The sequence below is a fragment of the Triturus cristatus genome, chromosome 5_1, assembly GCF_964204655.1.
Source record: "Triturus cristatus chromosome 5_1, aTriCri1.1, whole genome shotgun sequence".
NCBI classification, from domain to species: domain Eukaryota; kingdom Metazoa; phylum Chordata; class Amphibia; order Caudata; family Salamandridae; genus Triturus; species Triturus cristatus.
This window is the reverse complement of record NC_140587.1, coordinates 728,398,667-728,415,584: the sequence shown is the minus strand read 5'-3', so window position 1 is coordinate 728,415,584 and position 16,918 is coordinate 728,398,667.

Genomic DNA, 16,918 nt, shown 5'->3' with positions numbered 1-16,918 from the left:
ACTGGATCTCATCTATGCAGTGATTGATTTACAGGAGGCGTTCGATTGTGAGAACTCCTTTTCACTCCCAACATCTTCAACTTTTCAATCGTTACGGCCCCCTTTCTGACCTTGAGGCTGTTGATTGACTACATTTACCAAGCAAGGAGTACAGCACTGTGGAGAGTCACAGGAATGTAATACCTGGGCCCGGAAGGGTGGAATTTTCTATGGGGCATGTTGTTGAGGGGGGTCCATTGTTAAATCTTATGGGGGGGGTCGGTTGAAGCAACTACAGAGGATATTTTAGAGGAAATTGTGGGGGTGGATGGTGCTTGCATGACTCTTAGAGTAGAGTCACAGGCTGAACCTGTGAAGGTAGTGGAGATCCCTGCCCCCACTATGCCAATGATTCAATCATATAAAAGTAATGTAACAACCCCACACGATATTTTAAAGGTAGCTTCCTGGAACGTGGCTGGGATCAAGGGCCGGCTACACTCAGAGGAGTGGTTGGAATTTATAGATACCTTTGATATTATATTACTCCAGGAAACTTGGGCTACGGTCCCAATCCATAGGGTTGGGTTCATTATTTTTTCAAAACCTACAATCAGTGGTAGCAAAGGGCGCGCTTCAGGGGGCCTATTGATCTGGGTGAAGCAATCCTTGGGAGTCCATTTATCTGAAATTTCTCTGGAACATCAAGACCTCCTGGGTATCAAGTTGAGCAAAGCTGCCCATCGGGATCTGATTATTATTAACATCTATGCACAAGGCCTACCTGGTGGCCGCTGCCCTGGTATTGTCGATGTAGTGGATAGGTATCTTGATAGTTTAGGAAGTGATAATCTCTTTGTCCTAGCGGGTGACCTGAACTGCACCTTTGAGCCGCTCCAGGCAGTTGGGGACAGTTGGGGGTCCTCAGAGGATGCAGTCTGGAACGTTCCAGTCCTATCAATTGATAAAATCGCCAAAGGGACTGAGGCAGCTTTGAATTGGATGGCTCTATGTTTGAACAGGGGCTTAAGGGCAGTTAATGGCCGCTCCTTATCAGATCAATGTGCCTGCAACACCTATGATAATGGTTTAAGGAAAAGCCGTATAGATTATATTTTGCTAAAGTTGGAACTCTGGCAATATATGATCGACATGGAAGTGGTATCCCGCCCAGAAAGCGACCACAACCCCCTGTCGCTTAGTTTAAGGCTTCTGGGCTCTGATAGATTGAGGAATCCAGATACTCTTAGGACAGGAGATCTCACCTTGACCAATGACAGAAGAAGGCTGAAATGGTCTAGGTTAGTGGGTGATGCCACCCTCCTTGAAAGTATTAAAAAATTGGTCACCTACACGGTGAACGAACTCATGCCCACTGTGTCAGAGGGGGTTGGCCCCGATCATGTAACCGAGACCCACGAATGTTGTTTTGAACAGCTTAAACTTCTCTTATCCAGTCCATACTTGGCAGGCCCGTCAAAAAAACTTGGTTCCCGTCAGAAATGGTACAACGGGAAATGTAGGGAGGCCTATAGCCAATTAGTTAAGGCGGTCAAGTCTCGGATTATGAGTGATGTCAAGTTAGCTAGGGTACAGTATAAAAAAACCCAGTGGGATGCTAAAAGAGAGTGGGAAGATAGGCATTGGTCCGATCTTCTGGATGCATCGACATCCAATAACCAGACTAAATTCTGGGAACTGGTAAAGTGGGGCAGGGACCCAGATTCGCGAACGCCTACAAACCATGTCTCCCCCGGAACTTGGGTGGATTTTTATGCTGCCCAATTTAGGTCTGAGATCTCGGTATCCTCCACTATGCTAAGTTATGAGCACATACTGTTTGATCACGGTGGGGTCCTGTTCTTCACAGAGCAAGAAACAGAATTAGCTCTGGGTTTGACTGAGCGGGGGAAGGCTCCAGGGATGGACCTAATCCCTGTCGATTTGTTTAAATCCAACCCAGAACTTTGGGTACCGTATATTACCAGGTTAGCTAATGCAATTGCCCAAGGAGCCGGAATCCCAAAGAGCTGGAAGGGGGCTGAGATCCTTCCAATCCACAAAAAAGGGGATCGGTCCAACCCGGGCAATTATCGCCCGATCAGCCTTATTGACTCCCTCCAAAAGGTCATTGCACGTATGATTTTAGGTAGAGTTCAGGGTTGGATGGTCTCCGAGTGCATTTTGTCTCCCATGCAAGCAGGCTTTAGATCCGGTATCAGCACCATCGACCAGGTGTTTAGATTTTGTCTGATTTACTGGAAGGTGGTGCTGTTAGGCGGGGGGAAAATTTTCGCCGCTTTTATTGATCTAAAGGCGGCTTTTGACATGGTCCCGAGGGCTAAATTGTGGTGTGTCTTGAGAGACTTGGGTTTGCCCTTGGAACTTCTGGACTTAATTGTTAAACTGCATGAGGACAATTTTGCTAGGGTTCGGTGGGGCGGTCAAGGACAAGTGACGAACAGCTTCCCAGTAACACGCGGGGTTCGTCAGGGTTGTGTCCTGGCGCCCACACTCTTCCTGTTATTTATTGACCAGGTAGTAAACTTTTTCAAGACCTTCCCAACTGATGCTCCCTCCCTGGCTGGGAAGAAGTTCCCCATGCTTATCTTCGCTGACGACACTCTGCTCCTCTCTAAGACCAGAAGCGGTTTACAGCGGGCTCTGAACCGCTTTGAGGAGTTTTGTGTCATCAATGATTTGAAGGTAAACGTGGGCAAAACTAAGTTTATGGTTTTTACTAAGAACATCTCGGTTCGGAGCTCGGTAAGGATGGGTGGGGTTAATTTGGAACAAGTAGATCATATGTCCTACCTAGGGGTTACCCTAGACTTTCGCCTGCGATGGAAGGAGCAGGTAGTCGAACAGCAGCTTAAAATGGCCCGCTTAACTGGCTGTCTCCTTAGGGAACAAAAGAGATCCATCACTAAACGTGTGCACCCAGCGCTAAAAATTTATGACGCAAAGATTAACGCTGCTATTCTATATGGAGCGGATCTTTGGGCGTATATGGATCTTTCTAGTCTGTTTAAAGCACAGTGTAAGTTCTTGCGGAATCTAGTGGGGCTTCCGCAATCAACTCCATCTATACCCCTGTGTTTGGACTTAGGTTGTAATCCAATTAATGAGATGGCGAGGTTCAGATTGGTTGCCTTTTGGAGACGGATTTGGTCTTCTCCTGACCTTGCCTTATTTGCTAATGAACTTGTCGAAGTTAGGTCCATAGAGGGATCCGGGAGAATTCCATGGCTACGCACGGTTAGAACCATCTTGGTTGAAATGGGTTTGGAACAGCTGTGGTTGTCTCCTGGAACCAATGTGTTTTCCTCCAAACAAGAATTTAAAGCATTGTACTGGGCCTCGGTTCGACAAACCTTAGTGTCTGCTTCTAGTTCCACAAGTCTAACAGGTAGGTTTCTGGCTAACAAGCTGGATCCCTCCCGTGAGAACTACTGGGATATCATTACCAGGCCGCTAGATAAGAAACTCTACCATCAGTTTCGGGTGGGTTGTTTGCCCTTGAATACATTCACTAAAAATTGGGGTACTGGAGTAACTGAATTCTGTCAATGGTGTCCTGGTCATAAGGAGACAGAGGGTCACCTTTTATTTGCCTGCCCCATGTACCACGACCCTCGCAGAAAATGGATAAAACCTCTGTTTCAACGCCTTACTTGTAGTAGGTCCGCGGAGGCCATTCGGGCATTGAAGACCAATACCTCAGAGTTGTTTGTGGTGAGCACAGCGAAATTCCTTGGCTGGGTTTGGATCATCAGAGCCCATAAATAGTTAGAAATGATTGCTTATACGATTCGTACTTAAAACATCCTATCCAAAGATGGATATTGTATAGTATTTTAAGATGGTTTTATTTATTGATTTTATGTTTTTAAAAAGCATACATAAACGGATCGTCTAAATTTAAATGGGATGTTTAACAAGGATTATTTTTAATGTATAGTTTTTATCATGTGTATAAATATTTGTAATCTGGACAGTATTTGGCGTTTGTAAAGCATGGACCAAAGTGTTTGTGTAAATTCTGCTGTCTTTTATGATTTTATTATCGAAATAAAGACATTAAAATCTGAATCTGATTTACAGCTCTCCCTAGATCCGTAACTTATTTTACTGGGGATCACTAAACGTATGAAATGTTCTAGACATTACTTGAGACTAGAGGACTTAGCGTTAACCTTATATAACCAGCTGATAGCCATGTCTTAGAAAGCAGCTCAGCCACCTGAGATCTCAGTATGGTGTAGGATGACACATAAATGGGCAGTAGCAGAAGCAAGTGATATATTGACTGCTTCTATCAGGCGCAGTGGTGTGGGTGGCTTTGGGACACATATGTACAGAAGCTCTTTGACAAATTGCATCCCCTTCCCCCCTGATGTGTTTGCATTTCAATCCTTTAAGGGGTGGCTGACCTCAGGCACAACTCCCTGGGCCATCCACTCCTTACCCTTTAGTTGTGTCTGTTTGACTGTTGCAGACAGCAAAGTGATGCTCCCCATATACATTACACAATAGACATTCCCTCCCACCTCCAATCACCCCCTGAACACCGTTGATGTGTAACTTGTTTCCTGTCGTATCCTCTCTACTCTCTCTATGTCGCTAGGGGGGTCTCTCCCACCTACTAGCCAGTGTAATAATTGTTATTGTTGATGATATTGTTGATCTCTTATGGTATTAGTTTTTTACATAATGATCGGATATAGCAGCTTGCATATGGAACCCCAATTATTTTAGTCCTCTGGGGACCTTGATTTCTTGTATGGTTGCTTGATTGAATTCATCCCTAGAGTCTCGGATCTATTGTTGCCTATTATGTATCTGTTTGTACCTTGAAAATGCCAATAAAGAGATTTGAAAAAATTAATCTGTAAAAATACATATACTTTCAGTTTAGAAAATAAACACCAACCTACTACACAGAAGTTGCAGCAGAAACAAACCAAACCTTCAATGGTAATAAAGAGTTATTGTGAGAAGTTGGCCTGGCATATGCTGGTCACTAGTTATAGTGGCCACCTTGCACCTGTCCAATTCGACTCTTATGGTAGATAGGTTTAAGACAACCTTTTAAATAAAGCTATCCGAGTGGTAGCTGTGGAGAGCAGCCTTCAGGCTAAGTATCAGAGGAATGTAAAGCAGCTTGTTTTACCTTATAATCTCTAGAATTACCAAATGAAAGGACACCACACAGGTATATATATCAAATATATATGTATTTATTGCTAGACACACTCTACTAATCTCTTTATGAGATTAGAAGTCAGGAACACATTCAAATATCAACGTTTCACAATTAGTCAAGCACAAATATGGCTGGGGCCAGACCATATGCTAAAAAAATGGGTTAAGAAAGTCGACTTGCAAAATGACAAGGCCTAGGGCCTGTAGAATTGCTGGGGTTCACCACTGCAGTGAAAGCAGGTAAGCAATCGATCCACGGGAGATGCATGCAGTGTGTGAACACAGCCGCGGGTTCCCTATTGATTATAATGGAGCAAGTCGCGGTTTGATTTTTAAAGTTTTAGGGTACTTCGAGGAAGTCTACAAGTAAGCCACTTACAAGGTAAGTAATTTGAGGGCCAACACACACTTGGGCACTGGAGTGCACGAGTTACCTCACCCAGGGAAGCCGGGTGCATAGATGTCTTTTGGTGTCGAGTCGCGTCGCTGTTTTCTATGGAGATCAAACAAGATTTGCTTGTTGCGTCGACTGAAGAAGTGTCCGGTGGAATCCAAGGGTGGATTCGAGATGCTGAAGACCTGAAAATTGAAGGGACAGTGTCCACAGCACTTGCCAGTGTCAGGTGGCCAGGAAGATGGCTGACCACGGATGTCAGGTCGTCGATGGTGTTTTGACTCTTTGCTCACGAGATCCAGGAAGGATCGACGATGACTAGCAGCTGGATTCGGAGTGTCCCATGATGTCTGCAGCTGACTGCGGTGTTGGTAACTGGATTGGAGCCAACAAGTCTTGGCAACAGCAAGTCTCGTGTAGAGTGAAGAAAGTCGATGGTGCAGACCAGCAAGGTCTGAGGGACTCACCCAGCAAGGGTAAGTGAGGGCAGGTCTGGAGCAACCAGAGGAGCCCTTTGTACAATTTCGTAGAATGTTGTGAAGGGGTTGCACTTGTCAATAGTGCGCGGCACCCGGGTATTGCTGTTCCTCGTCACTCATGGGGTCCACTCGCCTCAGCTCTGCTGGGTACTCATAATGGCTGTCGAGAAGTCAGGAAATCCACTTGCAGGGCCGCAGGGAATTTGAACTCCGGCGGGAGCGGGAAAGTTGGCGACCATTGATGAAGGTCTTTGGTGCCTGCCCAGCAGGGGAGTCACTCCTTGACTCCAAGGGAGATTCTTCTGTCTTCCAAAGGTAGTGGAACGTCGAAGGGCCAGAATTCTTCTTTGTAGAGCGTCGTCCAGGGTTATCTGCTTTGCAATGGCAAGGTTTGCTATCTTATACTGAAGATAGGAGAGGGACTAGCTCTATGACCACTCCTCTAGGAGGGTCAGGGTAGGGGGTGGTTACACCCACTTCCCTTTGTCCAGTTTCGCACCATAGAAGGGACAGGTAGCCCCTGAACCGGTTTGAGCTGGCATATGCACAGAGGAGCCTACTGCTCCCCCAGTGCAGGACTTCAAAGCACTCTAGGAGTGCACCCAGCCAGCCCCAATACACTAAATCCTGTCTGGAAGGTGGTGACACCTCCCTGTGACAGGATGCCTTTTGTTGGGCTTCCTCCACTGCGAGTTTCAGTCAGCAGCAGGAGGGCAGCCCAGTGTCTGTGCTGGTGACATCCATTTTGTGATGCCAGGGCTCTTTCAGATTTCTGTCGTTTTACTCCAGTGGGTACATGTCGTTCCCTCTAGAAGGGTGGAATCATGCTCCCACATCATGGACTGATGTGGGGGTATGATTCCAAGTTGTTCGACACCAAACACGATATGTTTTGATGCAGTCATTCCAAAGTTAGCATTTTAATGCATTTAAGAGTATATGGTTTAACCGCATCCACAAACAGCCATATAGAATAGACTCTGGTAGCTGCAGAGGGACCCTGCTCATGTGGAGGCACCCCCTCACATTGTAAACCAAGCACCCTGCCCTCAGGATTAATAGGGCCTGCCATAGGGGTGGCTGATAGGTTTATATGTGTGTGTATGGTGAGATATAGAAACCTATACCTCTGTGAGGAGTGCTAACACTACCTCACCCAGGCTGCAGTAGCAGGCCTGTGGTGTCAGATTTAGTCTGCTTCCCAGGGGTGGCATAATACATGCTTCAGCCCCTGGAAGGCCTGTGAAGTACCTATGCCGTCGGTACCTAAGGTACCATATACTAGGGGCTCATAAGGTACCACAGTATCCAATCACTAGTGCATCTAATATGCAGACCAAGTCGTTTAGAGAGAACAGAGAGACTGGGGCCCTGATTAGCAGGGACCCAGCCAGACTATAGCCAGAAACCAGTGTATACATCAGAAAAAAAGTGGGGGCAACATAAGTGCAGATCCTACTCTCCTAAAGTTAATCTTTGAAAAAATAAAGAATCCAAATAAGAATACAAATGTAAGGCAACTTGCCTTAGAGCTAAATAAACTCTCTGTAAACAAAGTTATTTTCTGCCTTTTTCTGCTTCCTCTAGAGTTCTAGGAATAAAATTCTTCCTTCAGATCAGAAAAAACTATTAAACAAAATTAAAAGGGCTTCAGCTTCTTGAAGACTAATACATCAGGAACACAGCTGCTGGCTACAGTAACTTGTAAGTGTTTGGGAAGGTTGAAATATTCTGTCTGTTTAAGAACCTGGAAGTGAGGAATAATGTATTATGTCTCCTTGGAAAATGACTAGTCAGTTCTGTTTTCACTGCAGATACCATTTGATAATTTGAACTCTGCCTTTGTTTATTTAACTGAAGGAGAGCAAGTTAAGGTTTAGAACTTATATTATTATTTTGAAACATGATCTGTGCCGAAACCTGGACTTTGGTGTGTATATGTATTAAATGCTGTAATGCCTTCTCTTTTAACCTGCTTAACATTATTTTGCCAACTTTTCCCTATTTCTTCCTGTTACACTATATTTTACAAAAGGCTTCTTTCATACATCCAGTATGTAGCAGGGCAGTGATGTAAATGTGCCTATGATTGTGACAGGAGCATTCACAGGAGCAGCAGAGAAGCAGCTTATAGGAAAAATATAATAATGTGTTGTCTGACCCAAATTCCCCCATCCCCCCAGTTGTTTTCCTTACAGACCTCTAATTTTGGAACTCTTTCTAGGAAGGCACCCAAAATAAAGTCTATCCCACTGTGAGCTCTATTTTAAAGCAGATTTTAGCTGTAACGTATCCTTTCCATCTTTTAAAGAAGGTCCACTGCTGTGCAGCATGCATAAGAGGCTCTGGCAAACAAATATTCATGCAGGCTGATTGAAGAAGACTGTTATCAGATTCAGCCTTCTACTTACACACAGGTAACACTATCACAGGAATATCACTCTTTACAACACATGCCTTTACAATGCAAGTTGTTACAACAACGTGTTGTTACATCACATGGCATTACAACAACTTGCAGTAGGGGGGCGATGGAGTTTAGAATAGTATAATTTACTATTCCAACTCCGGTGTGTGCAACAGTAGGGAAGGTGTTGGAATGACAATCCAACAAATCCAACACCTTCCGCCCCCTACTGCAAGTTGTTGTAATGGCATGTAATGTAACAACGCATCATTGTAACGACTTGTATTGTAAACACATGCGTTGTAAATGATGCATTGTAAAGGTTGTTTCCCCTATCACAGATGCCGTACACAATTTCAGAACCATACTTTTCGAGAACCCTTGTTTTAGATTCAGGAATGTGAATTTGCTACAATTTGAGAGACCACTATTTTGGATGCCTTAATGTTGCATAGGTATGAATAAAATAGATTATCATTGAGAGGGTATTAAGGTAGGATAGTGGGGGGAGAGAGAGAGAGAGAAAGAGAGAAGCTACATAAAGGGTAGCAATGTAATATGCTGCATTATTGTCATTTAGGGGTTCTGGTGATACTAACCACAAGGCTGACAGCCTAGCACTGTTCCAAACAACTGTAGGCATCAAATCCCAGATGCACCTGAGTTTAAGTCATGCCTAGCAGGTCTTGGCTGCAGGATCTTGCTGCAGGCCAGGTCCCACACCCAAACAACCTCATATGCCAATCCTTCCGCACAGAGACCAAGCTGCACACAGCCTTTGACCCTTCTCTCTGTGTCATTTTGTCTGCTTCTCTCTCTCTAGCTCTCTATCTCTCTACCTCCTGCCCTTTTATTCAATTTGTATAACTGACTTTTTACAGTTCACAGTCAATCACAGCACTATCATAGATGAAGTTATGAATAGGCCTGGGCGGTGTTATTGGCTTTATTTTGGTAATTTTGGCTACGGTATTTTCTGTATAAAGACTGAGATTATGGCAGTATGCCATGTCAGGTAATGAAAATCCCTTTCAGGGAAAAATCATAACGGAATCAACACAATCAGAATAAACGTGAGCAGCATCTCGTCAACATTTGACAGTGCACATTCTGTCACTGCACTAGCATAGATAATGTTATAAATAGGCTCATGTTAAAGTTTAAATACAGTGGTGTAATTGGCTTTATTTTGGTAACTTTGGCTAAAGTAATTTATGTGTGATTACTGAGATTATGCCACAATGCCACACCACAATACAAAACTCTCTTTCAGGTAAAAACGATTGCAAGAGAAGCATGGAAACATCACAATCAGCATGAAAGTGAGCTGCATCTTCCCAACATAAACAGAAGTTATTTAATGAAGGTGTTCAACAATTTTTATTCAAGCAAATATTTTGGATGCTTTTTTGTGTGTTAATCTATGATTCTGAAAGTGAGTGGCAGTTCATTAATGTGAGTGAATGGAAAATAAATTTTGCATGCTTTTTTCAGCTCTTGGTCCTGGTGGATTTGGATCTTGGAGAGAAAATGTTGTAAATTAAATGAGGATCCAACTTCCAGGGTAGCTTAAGCAGTATTTATTAGTATTGTAAGACCAAGAGTAAAAGTACAGAGAGCCCCACCAGAAGCAGCCTTTCTGCTGCTCTGCCCATACACCAACTGCCAACCTCACTCATCCAACATTCCATACAACACTCACACTGGTTGAGCAGCAAGTATAACACATCTCCCTTCTTTACGGTGAACAAGAACACAATCAATGGTCCAAGTAAAAGTATACATTGGTAAAATATACATGCATGGAAATGACATGAGGACCCATTGCAAAGACCTGAAGATGTCTAAAAGGCATTCAAGATAACATCAAAGAAAGCACAGTACAATAGGCATGCAAGTTAACATCAAAATGCAAAGAAAGCACATAAGAATGTAGCAATTGACTTGAATGTTAACAAAAGATATGAAATGATGGAAAATGACAATGCCCACCCATGTACTCACATTAAAGAAAACAACAAACTGGGCAAGATAGCAACAGTCTTTAAGGAAGCAAAAAGACTACACTTACCAACATCCTCTCCCTTTCTACACAAAACAAACACACATCTTCTCCCTGTCCACACAAAACAAAACAAACCCGCTTTCCTATCCTCGTCACCAAAATGTTGTAAATGAAACGAGGATCAAACTTCCAGGGTAGCTGAAGTAGTATTTATTAGGCTAGTAAGACCAAGAGTAAAACTACAGAGAGTCCCACCAGGAGCAGCTTTCCTGCTGCTCAGCCCATACACCAAGTGCCAACCTCACTCATCCAATATTCCACAGCATCATCACGCTCCAACATTCCACACCACACTCACAATTGCTGAGCAACAAGTATAGCACAAAGCCTTGCTCTCTTTTCGTCTGCTATCTCTCTTGCATCTACACCCTTTGAATCTATACTTTTTGGGACAAATCAAGTAAATTCAATGCAGTTATTTGCAAAAAGTTTGTATTTTGAGGGAGGCACCACTATCTTTCTTACTTCCTTGGGGTTTTCTTATTTTTGTTTCTTTGTTGTTGGATGGACTGCAGTTCAGAGTATGGGCCCATTGAAAATTAAGTATTTTTAAGTGATAATGTTTGCACATTTTCGGGATAGTCGGGGCCTTGGGTTATAAAATACATTTGCTCCATCTTCTCTTGTTTTTTACTGAATTGTGTACAGATTTGTTAATTATTGTACTGTGTTGCTGCTGCAGTTGGCCTTGGGCATCATTTAAAATTTATTTTTCACAATATCACTGGTGCTGTGCTATAAGTTTTTTCATAATTTTGGGGGCTTGTGTACATACTTGCTTTAAATGCAAAATGCAGATTATTTTGTCTGTATGTGCCTGTTGGAGGCCGGGGTCTGCATTCCAGACCCATGTAGCAAGACACATTATTTTATCCCCAGCTACCTTTTTCCCCATGTGTTTGCCAACCATGTTTGTCTATGTGACATGGTTGATATTGCTTTCAGAAACTCTTAAAACTATTTTGGTGGGATCATTTGTGTTGCCTCAGTTTGTTTGTGGGAGGGGAATTTGTAAAGTATATTTAACTTTCTTATATGACATTGCTGATTTACTGGAAGTGAGAACAGGGCATTCTCATGTGTGGACCCCGACAGATTTTGGATAAGTAATATATATCTACACAATCCTTTCCCTGCAATGCTGGTGGGGTTGCTCTAGATCTAGATAGGATAGGGCAAACATGTTCTTTGCTCTCTGTGTCTACTTCTTTGCTGGTCATGTGGCAGTGGCCAATATTTGTAGCTAGTGCGGGTTTGTGTGTGTGTTTGTGTGTGGCAACTTTGGTTTTGCTCTCTGTGCCTCCTTTTCTGCTGGCTATGTGGTGACACTATTTGGTAGCGCTATTAAGTATGTGTGTGTGTGGCGATTTTGTTTTTTATGCCTCCTTTTCTGCTGGCTATGTGATGACCACCACTCTGTGGAGCCATTGAGGAACAGCATGTGTGTATATGTGTGTGTGCATGTGTGTGTAGTTGTGTTTGTGTGTGTGTGTGGCCCTTGGGTCTTTTTTTCCATACCTCCTTCTTTGCTTGCCATATAGTGGATGAGCTAGATACTACCATATTGTGCAGTCATTGTGTGTTCCAGTCCTTTTAAAAGCCATTTTCTATGAACATTGATAGAAGAAACCATGACAGTTTTGTTAATTGTATGTGTTATCCTTATATGTTTATTTGTGCTTGTAGCTGATTGCAGTACACAGTTGTTGTTTCTAATTAATTTATTCAAATGTTCCCTGCTTCCCTTATCTCTTCTAGGCATCCATGGGTCCTGCAGGAACACTAGCAATTATTTAATTCATTTATTACATTTATGTCTGACCTCTTGCCTCCCATTGGGATCCCAAGGGCCCTGGTAGTACACCAGAAATTATTCAATTAATTAATCAGATTTTAGCCTGCTCCTTGCATCCCAAAAGGGTCCCATGGGCCCTAGAGGGACACCAAGTTAGCCTTTGCTGCATAATGTCTAGCAAAACATTGTTTATGCATGGATACACTATTGTTAAGCAATTGTGATGATGATGGTGACTTGTATTACTAGGTTGCCCAAATTTCACTGACTTCATGCTTTTTTTTGGTTACTATGCAAATATGTACGCTGAAGTTCCAGATGTGTGTGCAAGCATTCAAATGTACTGCAGTGTGATGTGGATCAGGGGCACCTGGTGTAAGTCTTCCCAGTGTTTTCCCAGTGCCCCAAGGAGGGAATTATATAGTAAAAAGTCACCAGGGGACAGACCTACTTCCTCAATCAGGGACTCAAGAAGGAAGAGGGAGCCATCACAGTAGAGATCTCCCATTGTAGCAGGCCAGCCTCATGCCAGTGAACGAGCTCCACAGTAGAGGAAAGCTGTCCACCACAGAGTGCCTAGAAGCGGCATGACAGGGCATGTGGCGGTATCACCCTTGTGATAAAGAGGCTCCATTTATTATAATAGAGTGCCGCTTGCAGCACATTGGGGCCCAGCGTCGGCGCTTCAGAACAGGAGTGGAAAAGGTGTGATTTGCAAAGCAGACTCCAAGCAGGAGAAACAGTGGCTGTGTTGGCTGTCTGAAGGCCTATCATCCACCAGGCCACCCACTGCAAGTCAGAAGCTAGATAATATTGCTCAGGACAGAAAACCCACCCTCCGTAGTAGGCAAATAAAGTTTATGGAGAGGTACCCTACAGCACGTATTATGCCAGAAGATCTCCCTCATAAGTTTTTCAAGTTGTGTGAAAGAAGGATTTTGGGACGTAGCGGGGGAGATTAGCATGATAATAATGTAGGTGTGGTAGCATTATCTTTTTGATGAGCACTATCCATCTCACTACAGAAAGTGGAAGCCATCTCCAAATCCCAATCTGCTCTCACAATGGACATACTGTTCGGGTGAGGTTGCCATCAAACAAGTTGACAGGGTTACGATGAATCCAGATACACAAGTAATAAAACGTCAAAGGTTGCCACATCAGTCCGATGCCATTAAGACAGTAGGGTGGGTCAGGTGTCGCGTCACTAAAGAAGAACAGACATGACTTGGTCTAAATAACCTTAAGGACCGATAGCAATGCAAACTTATCTAAAAGGGATGCCACAGTAGGAGAAATGACATGCAAATCATTTGCATATAATAAGACTGAGTGTAACCCATCATCAAGTGCAATCCCCTAATCCTGTCCAGAAGTTCGAAGGGCATCTGCAGCTGCTCGATGGAAAGTGAGAAAAGCAGAGGAGACAGCATGCACCCCAAAAGGGTGCCACTGTGGATCAGGATAGGTTCAGAGATTAAAGCACCTGTTTGGATTCTGGCCAGCAGATGAGTATAAAGCAGTTTAACCAATCGTAGAAATTGATTCACAAACCCATATTGGGGGAGAACCACAAGAGGAAGGCCCAATCCAAAGAGTCAGAGGCCTGCTTCAGCTCTAGCACAAGACAACCCACCCATGGCCAGACATGGAGCACGTGCTCCTGAATCGTGAATAATCCATGGAGGTTAAGTGAAGTGTCACAGGCAAGGACAAATCCATGCTGTTCCAGGTGCACCAGAGCAATAATTAAGGGGGCTAGGCAGTCAGCAAGGATCTTAACCTACATCTTATAATCTGTGATAGTGGTGGTAGTGGTGCTTTCCCGGCGGCTGGGACTGCCGCCAAATATCGTCGCTCGAAGGTTTCCCTGCAGTGGGCCAAGAGGTCTGGTAATTATCGGCCCTTAATTGGGGACACAGTGAAGGATTTAGAGAGTGGCACAGACATCGAGGCCCATCTGTGGGCTTGAAAGTGGCGGCAGTGTAATCATGCGGGAACTGATCGACATCAGAGTGGACTACATGGCCCAGCATTCCTCACTTCTACAGCGACAAGCTGCCTATTTAGGCGGGGTTCCTGGGAACATCTATGACCCAGTATCCTTTTCTCTATACGAGAGGAGTGGCCAATTCAGGGCGGGCCACAGGTAACTGTTTAAGGGAGGTCCACAGCACGCACCATTTCGGCACATCTCTGCCTCTGAGGAAGAAGTTATTGAACACTTCGAAACGCGTCAGGCTCTTTGGTGTCGCCGAACTGTTCAAGCAATTGATGTCTCTACACCTCTCATACCTATTAAAGGCTTGTACCTGCGAACTGTGTCAGAGTGACTCCCACTGCAGGGAAACCTTCGAGCGACGATATTTGGCGGCGGTCCCAGCCGCCGGGAGAGCACCACCACTAAAGAGGGGGCCAAGAGGTCTGGTAATTATCGGCCCTTAATTGGGGACACAGTGAAGGATTTAGAGAGTGGCACAGACATCGAGGCCCATCTGTGGGCTTGAAAGTGGCGGCAGTGTAATCATGCGGGAACTGATCGACATCAGAGTGGACTACATGGCCCAGCATTCCTCACTTCTACCGCGACGAGCTGCCTATTTAGGCGGGGTTCCTGGGAACATCTATAACCCAGTATCCTTTTCTCTAAATGAGAGGAGTGGCCAATTCACGGCGGGCCACAGGTAACTGTTTAAGGGAGGTCCACAGCACGCACCATTTCGGCACATCTCCGCCTCTGAGGAAGACGTAATTGAACACTTCGAAACGCGTCAGGCTCTTTGGTGTTGCCGAACTGTTCAAGCAATTGATGTCTCTACACCTCTCTTACCTATTAAAGGCTTGTACCTGCGAACTGTGTCAGAGTGACTCCCACTGCAGGGAAACCTTCGAGCGACGATATTTGGCGGCGGTCCCAGCCACCGGGAGAGCACCACCACTAAAGAGGGGGCCAAGAGGTCTGGTAATTATCAGCCCTTAATTGGGGACACAGTGAAGGATTTAGAGAGTGGCACAGACATCGAGGCCCATCTGTGGGCTTGAAAGTGGCGGCAGTGTAATCATGCGGGAACTGATCGAAATCAGAGTGGACTACATGGCCCAGCATTCCTCACTTCTACCGTGACGAGCTGCCTATTTAGGCGGGGTTCCTGGGAACATCTATGACCCAGTATCCTTTTCTCTGAATGAGAGGAGTGGCCAATTCAGGGCGGGCGACAGGTAACTGTTTAAGGGAGGTCCACAGCACGCACCATTTCGGCACATCTCCGCCTCTGAGGAAGAAGTAATTGAACACTTCGAAACGCGTCAGGCTCTTTGGTGTTGCCGAACTGTTCAAGCAATTGATGTCTCTACACCTCTCATACCTATTAAAGGCTTGTACCTGCGAACGATATATATATATATATATATATATATATATATATATATATATATATATTCACTGAAAAAACCATAGGTTTCACACATGTTATAGTTAGCTGGACATTTCACTCATAAAAAACCATTGAAATTCCCCCGGTATAGTTAGTTCAGCTAACTATAACTCACGCAACCGCAATCCACTGCTGATGACGTCGCATATTACATCACTGTATTCACTAAGATACTGTTAATAAGTCAGTTATACAATTAATTTTACAAAACAAAACATCCATTTAGACACTTATTTACCCCTTTATTCTTCCATTAACCTTTAGATATACATATATAAAAAATATTTTGTTTTCAGAAAGACACATATTCACTGGATGATGTCATCAGTGATCTCATCAGTGATGTCATTTGAGATGTCATCAGTGATGTCATGAGTGATGTCACTGACCATGTCATGAGTGATGTAATATGCGACGTCATCAGCAGTGGATTGCGGTCGCGCGAGTTATGGTTAGCTGAACTAATTATAACAGGGGAATTTCAATGGTTTTTTACGAGTGAAATGTCCAGCGAACTATAACATGTGTAAAACCTATGGTTTTTTCAGTGAATTTGCAAGGTTTTTTAAATGCTAATTCCTAACTATAACGTGTGTTAAACCTATGGTTTTTTAAGTGAATTTGCAAGGTTTTTTAAATGCTAATTTCTAACTATAACGTGTGTGAAACCTATGTTTTTTTTAGTGAATTTGGAAGGTTTTTTAAATGCTAATTTATGTATGTATTATTATATTTTTTATATATTTATTTTACAATAAACTACCTATGTATATAGTTATAGATTGACTGTATCCTTTAATATGGAATGGCTCAGCTCTTTTATTTTGAATTTGGATAAAGTTGAACAGCATAGTTAATATCTTCTATAAACTTATAAACAGTTTAAAATGTTTGTTTTTTTTAAGTGTTTTTCACCGTGCGCACACCGTGCACGCACCGTGCGCGCACCCCGCAATTTTTTGAAAAAAAATAAAATGTTTTTTTCACCCTTCGGGGTCCTTCAGGGACCTCCTGACAAAGGCTAGGGGGTCAGGAACTCTCTACCCTGCCCCCTTTTCACGTTCTCCACCTTTCTTTCTCACTGCCACACACAAAATGGTGTCCGACACTTCCTGATTTCGACCGATTCGAATGTTGACTGACATCTAACCACCAATCAG